The sequence below is a fragment of the Agelaius phoeniceus genome, chromosome 15, assembly GCF_051311805.1.
Source record: "Agelaius phoeniceus isolate bAgePho1 chromosome 15, bAgePho1.hap1, whole genome shotgun sequence".
NCBI classification, from domain to species: Eukaryota; Metazoa; Chordata; class Aves; order Passeriformes; family Icteridae; genus Agelaius; species Agelaius phoeniceus.
Genome location: NC_135279.1, coordinates 19,099,341 through 19,105,697, shown reverse-complemented (window position 1 = coordinate 19,105,697; position 6,357 = coordinate 19,099,341). Strand labels below are relative to the sequence as shown.

General features: G+C 53.9%; 1 pseudogene across 1 annotated transcript; it reads right to left on the bottom strand.

Annotated features, from left to right (window-relative positions):
- Positions 1–3,285: 3,285 nt before the first annotated feature.
- LOC129126576 (uncharacterized) lies at positions 3,286–5,365 on the bottom strand (annotated as a pseudogene). Its single transcript, XR_013184359.1, has 2 exons — positions 5,257–5,365; positions 3,286–4,792 (listed from the first exon to the last, which is right to left on the bottom strand). The product of XR_013184359.1 is annotated as an uncharacterized LOC129126576 (transcript).
- Between the last annotated feature and the right edge of the window lie 992 nt (positions 5,366–6,357).

Genomic DNA, 6,357 nt, shown 5'->3' with positions numbered 1-6,357 from the left:
GGGGAGGCCTCTCCGCCCGTGTGGGCGGCACCGCGCTGCCGCTCTTCTGCCCGGGGCACCCGCCCGCCCGGCACGCTGCTGCTTGCCGAGCTGCCCCGGGCTGCGGCGGCTCGGGACCGGTGGCCGAGCTGGCGAGCGGCGGAGCTCGGAGCGGGGCAGGGGCTTCGTTCGGGGCCGGGGCCTCAGCTGGGGCTGGGCCAGAGCCCGCGCCAGGCGCGGCCAAAAGCCCGCACTGCTCCGCCAGCACCAGAGCGAGCGGCTCTTCCAGCGGCGCCGCAGCCAGGACGGAGAGAGCCCGGCCGAGGCGGAACCACGGCGGGCCGGGCAGGGGCGGGCACGGGGCGGCTCCGCCGAGGGGCGCCTTGCGGGACGCGGCATCAGCCGGGCTGGGAGAGGCGGAACATGGACGGCACGGCCCAACACGGGACGGGAGTAGAGTGAGTGTGAGAGGGAGAAGAGGATGGGGAGCGAGTGGGAAGTCGAGTGGAAAACCAATCAAGAGAAGCGCTGCTGCTGCTGCTGCTGCTGCTGCTGCTGCTGCTGCTGCTGCTGCTGCTGCTGCTGCTGCTGCTGCTGCTGCTGCTGCTGCGGAGCCGCCGGAGATCGCGGCCGTTCCTCCATGGCCCGGGGAACCCAACGGAGGAGCCGCCGCGCGCCCCAAGGAACGAAAGAGAGAAACAAACAAATCACACCCCAAAGTCATTCCTATTAGAGAAGTAACCAAAGAAAACAACGTAGCAATAACGAAGACTGTTGGCTTCTGGCTTCTTTCTTCTTTGCATGAGACCAAGCATTTCGTGGGGAACAATTGCCTCTTGTGACAATTTTGCCAGAGTGGACAGGAGCAGAGCATTTACTTTTCAAGTAGAAAAGGGAAATCGTGTCAGTAATGTCATCTCTTTTCATCCTCTGTTGACACAGTTGCAGGCTGCCAAAAGACATGGTCTGCAGGGTGGAACTTGGGGCCAAGTTTCTTTTTCTGCCAGAGGATGAGGAGGGGAAGTATCCCAGAATCATGGAGTCGTGGCATGGTTTGGCTTGGAAGGGATCTGGAAAATCCCATGGCTGCAACTCTCCTGCTGTGGCTGGGGATCCCTTGCACTGGACCGGCTTGTCTAGAGCTCCATGCAGCCTGGCCTTGAACACTGTCAGGGATGGGACATGCCCACCTTCTCTGGGCAACCTGTTCCAGGAGAGTCTTTTTTCTGAATCCCTTACCTAAACCTAATCTCTCTCCATTTGGATCCATGCTCCCTTGTCCTGTCCTTGTCTGCCCCCGTACAAAGTCCCTGTCCAGCATTCTTGTGTGTTGCCCTCAGGTACTGGAAGGCCACAGCTGGATCAAGGCTGGGTCTCTTTCCCAGGCTGAAGAAGCCGAGCTGTGTCAGCCTTTCCTTGCAGGAGAGGAGCTGCAGCCCCGGCACCATCTGGGTGTCCCTGCTGGGCCCCTGCTGCAGCGTGTCCACGTCCTTGCCGTCCGTGCCGGGGAGCCCGGCAGAGGCGGAGGCAGCGCTGCAGGTGCAGGGTCAGCGGCGGGGAGGAGACCCGGCCCTGGCAGCGGCTCCGGGAGCAGCGATCGGCGCTGGGCCGCCCGCACTGCAGAGAGCCGGGGCCCTTGTGCCTGCCCTTGTGCCCAGGGCGCCTTTCCCCGCCGCCCGCCCGCCCGCCCGCTCGGGGGAAATGCCCCCTGTGCCGCCCCTCAGGGCCGCCCCTCGCCGCTGCCCCGGGCGCTCCCGGCGCCGCCTGGAGGGGCCCAGGCCTCGGCCTCACCCTGCTCAGCCCGAGGCCTGGAAAAGCAGATTCAAACACCCACCCAGAAAGTGCCCCAGGATGCCAAGGTCAGTCTTTTGTCACCAGCACGGCTTTGCTATCAGAGTCTGGACGGGAGTAGAAAATCACCAGGGGAAAAGAGCATGAACAAGTTCTGCCGTGGCACTACCTCAAGCTGTGGGGTACCAGTTGTTGGTTTCACTGGCTCTGGATTGAAGGCACTTGAGACAGTAATTCATGTTCAGACTCAAGTGTTTATTATTTCTTATCAGTAAAACAGCCTCATTACTGGGAGTTCAGCAGCTTTTCATTAGAAGGCACAAAATGGCCAACAATCTCTTGTTCCAAGGTCTTTTAAGACTAAACTATCCAATTAGGAACTGACACCTAGATTATTTTCCCTTTTAACCTAATAACTGATCCCAAAGAGCCTGCAATGTGGAATTTCTGCCCAAATACAAAAAGCCACCCAAACCCATGAAGAAGAAGGAAGAAGCATGAAGAAAAAACCCAGGACGAAGCACTGTGCCCTCCATTTTGCTTCCATCCACAACATACTAAAAATCCCAAAACCTCAATTTCTCAGAGTCAGAGTGAACCAAAGCCCAAAAACTGGAGGTGATAAGAATGGACTAAAACCACAACCAAGGAATCTGCATTGCCCTGAAATACCTTTCCCCTTACATCAGCCTGGTGCATATTCATAGACCCTCATGCATACCCATAAACTACTTTACATATTCCAGGAATGATTTTACATGGCCCCTCCCTGGGTCTGCCTTTTCAGAGCATGTGTGTTTCTTGGCTGTGGTTTTGGCTCCTTCTCTTTATTACCTCCAGGTTTTGGGCCTTGGTGCACTCTGCCTTCAGACGGGGAGTGCTGATAGTTGGCAGATCTGTACAGGTGTCCTCATCCTGGGTGCATTGGATGTTATCCCATCCAAGCAGGCAGTTTAACACAAGCAGCTATTTCACTGAGCTTAATTAACAACAGAAATAAAAACTTATAACAAAGTTACTTTAAAAAACAGTCCCAGCCCATATTTGATCCCAGTCCAATTGATCCCAGTCTGTGTGGTCCTGATCCATATGGTCCCAGCCTGTGCAGCCCCAATCCAAAGGATCCAAGCCCATATTTGATCCCAGCCCATATTTGATCCCAGTCCATATTTGATCCCAGTCCGTATTTGATCCCAGTCCATATTTGATCCCAGCCCATCTTTGATCCCAGTCTGTGGGGTCCTGCACACACTCCCAGGGTCTGGAATTCCAGTTCCCAGCCAGGAAAAAATGTTCCTGCCCTTGAACTTCCTTCCTATCCCCTCAACAAATTGCAATAAAATTATAAACAAAGAAATAATAATTGAAATTAAATAAATTATAATTAAAAAAATCTCAACTCTTCTTTACAATGCTCCAACTATGATTCAACTCAAACCAACAATAACTATTACTATAATATTACCAATGCATATAAATAAACAAATTATATATCAAGAAATACGTTTTGAAAATTTTAACTCGATGACTAATGTACTTTAGATAAAAAAATCTAAAGAAACAAACAAGCAATCTAACACCTCTTAGTTAAACAATTCATATTACAAATATACTAAACACAAAACCAAACACCACTATAATTTCTCAGACATTTCAACCAAACAATTAAACTTTAATAACATCCTTAAGTACTCTTGAAAAATTAAAATTATTTTTAAAAAATTAATTATGTGTGGGTGGTTTTATTTCAATATTGGTTTTTGGATTGTTTGGGATAGATGATTTAAAAAATGGGATTTTTATAGGAATTGAATCAGCTGAGAAGGTGGCACTCTGCAAACAGAACTGACTGAAAATGAACGGGACAGAAATCAGTAACTCTGAAAGTTTTATTTGCTATCAAATACATCCCGCACACCCAGGCCCACACAATCCCCATCCCATTGCTTCAAATTGGGATCCCACTTCTCCCAATCTCCTTCCAACTCCATCTCAACTTGACAGCTGTGGAATGGAGTGAGTTTGGCATGGGATTGAGTTTTTTTGAGGAGGGAACAAGGAATTTGAGGTAGGATTGAGCCTTTTGGGGTTAAGATTCAGTTATTTTCAGAGGGATTTGAGTGGTTTTGAGGTGACAGATCCATCCCTCTTGGATTTTGGAGTAGAGAGAGAGGTAGAAGAGAAAAAAATTCAGGCCAAACCAAAGGACAAGCAGCCAGGTGTGTTCCCAACATGGATCACAGGGAATGTGAGTGACCAGGGCTGTGCCCAAAGTGCCTCCTCCAGTGGGGGATGGAGCTGCAGCAGCGCACGAAGCTCTTCCCGCACTCGGGGCACTCGCAGGGCTTCCCTTACCGGTGCCTACGTTGGTGTCGGGTCAAGTGAGAGCTCCTGGAGAAGCTCTTCCCATACTGGGGACACTCGTAGGGCCTCTCCCCAGTGTGGATGCGCCGGTGCCTGACGAGGTGGCAGTTGCGCTTGAATCCCTTCCCACAGTCGGGGCATTGGAAGGGCCTCTCCTCTGTGTGACTCTGATAGTGCTGGAGGAGACTGGAGCTGGTCTGAAATCTCTTCCCACACTTGGAACATTCATAGTGTCTCTCCCCAGTGTGGGTCCTCTGGTGGCTGATCAGGCTGGAGCTCTGGCTGAAGCCCTTCCCACACTCCCCACACTCGTAGGGCCGTTCCCCAGTGTGGGTCCTCTGGTGCCTGATCAGCTCCGAGTTCCACCTGAAGCTCTTCCCACACTCCACGCACGTGTGGGGCTTCTCCCCATCATGGAGCTGCTCATGGAGCACCAGCTCCGAGCTCTGCCTCCATCTCCGGCCGCCTTCCCGGCCCAGGCTGCCTCTTTCCCCCTCACATCCCCGCCATCTGCGTTTGCAGCCCCTCCTCGTGCGGCATCTCCGGGCCTTTTCCTCCCCGTTGGCTTCCTGCGCCGTGGAGCCGCTCAAAACGGCCTCTGCCACCAGGTTCTGCCGCGGGCATTTGTCCTCCCTGCTCTCCATGCTCAGCTCCTGCTCTGGGCGAGGAAGGACAAGGACAGCATGGGATTTGCCTCCGTGCCACAGGCAAGGGCAACGAGATCCCCCCAGGCCGTCTCTGGGGACGCACTGCCCCCTCTTGGCTCTCCCCATTTCGGGATGCCGGGGCTCTTTGGGCTCCCGGGCTCCCTTCTCCCCTCATTCTCTGCTCTGCGCTGCAGCGGCTCCAAGGAGTCCCCCCTGCCCCTCTCCAGGCTCTTGAGGCTCCCGCCAATGGCGGCGCTCCCCCCTCTCTGGCCTCCCCACTTTGGCCTCCTGGGGCACACAGGGCTCTGCTCCTCCAGGCTGCCTCTGCCGGCAGCCGCCACCGCCACCCCCCGATGTCCCCCCGAGGGGCCTTTTCCGCTCAGCCTTGGACTTCTTCATTCTCCAAACATCCCCCCAAAAACCCAACCCAGGGACCCCCCGGGATATCCGGGCCGGGCCCCCCCTCCCCACTCACCAGAGCCATGGGGGGGGGGGGCGATGATCCCACAGGTGGGGGCTGCGAATTCAGGCAGGGATCGAGACCCCGTGGCTCCCGCAGCTCAGCCTTGATCCACCTTTGTCCCTCCTCTTCCTCCCGCTCCTCCTCTGTCCTATCTCCACCTCCCTGTCCTCCTCCCTCCTAACCCCGCCTCCTCCACTGCTCTTTCTCCTCCCGCTCCTCCTCTTCCATCCCCCTCCTCCTCCTCCTCCTCTGTCTTATCCACACCTCCTGCTCCTCTTCCATCCCCCCCCTTCCATTCCTCCCCCTCCTTCTCCCCCCTAACCCCGCCTCCTCCTCGCCCTCCATCCCTGCCCTTCCCTCCCTCCTCCTCCTCCCCCAGCAGCAGCCACACCCTCGGTGCCCCGTTCCCGCAGCCCTCGCAGCCCGCGGCAGCAGCGGCGATGGAGCCGGGCCAGGTCGGCATGGGCAGCGCGGGGCTCTCGGCTGCTCCCAGCCGCTGCGGGCGGGGGGAACCCGGCCCGGGCCAAAGGAGAGGCAAACTGGGCAAACTGGGGGCAGATCACAAAGCTAAGGATGCAGCAGAAAATGGAGCTGAAAGAGTTAGTTTAATATTAACTCCAAACGAGGAAAAACTGGAAATTCCAAAGTTTAGGGAAGCCGAGAAAAAAGAATTAAACAAGATAGGAAATGAACAAGGTAAATCACGGAAATAGAAACTTCTACATGGAAGACAATTACTTAATAAAATGTGCTTACTAGGAAAAGATTAGAAGACGTGCATCAGAAACCCCACTGGCGTACTCAAGCTTTGTGTGATCATTTTTTAAGGAATTTTGGGTGCACTGGGATTTTTGGTGTAGCAAAGCAAGTCACTGAAAGATGCTTAATTTGCCAAAGGATAAATAAAAAGGCGATGAGAAAAACAACATTAGGAGGTCATGAGTTAGCTCGTCGACCATTTCAAAATATCCAAGCAGAAGTTTAGATTTGTTAGGTTCTGGATTTATTTGTAAAAAAAACCCATTTAATCTAGAAGAAAGAGAATATGCCATATGTTAGACAGGAGATTTTAGGAGAATAAAAATCTTTGAAGTATCAGAAACACCCGAGGAA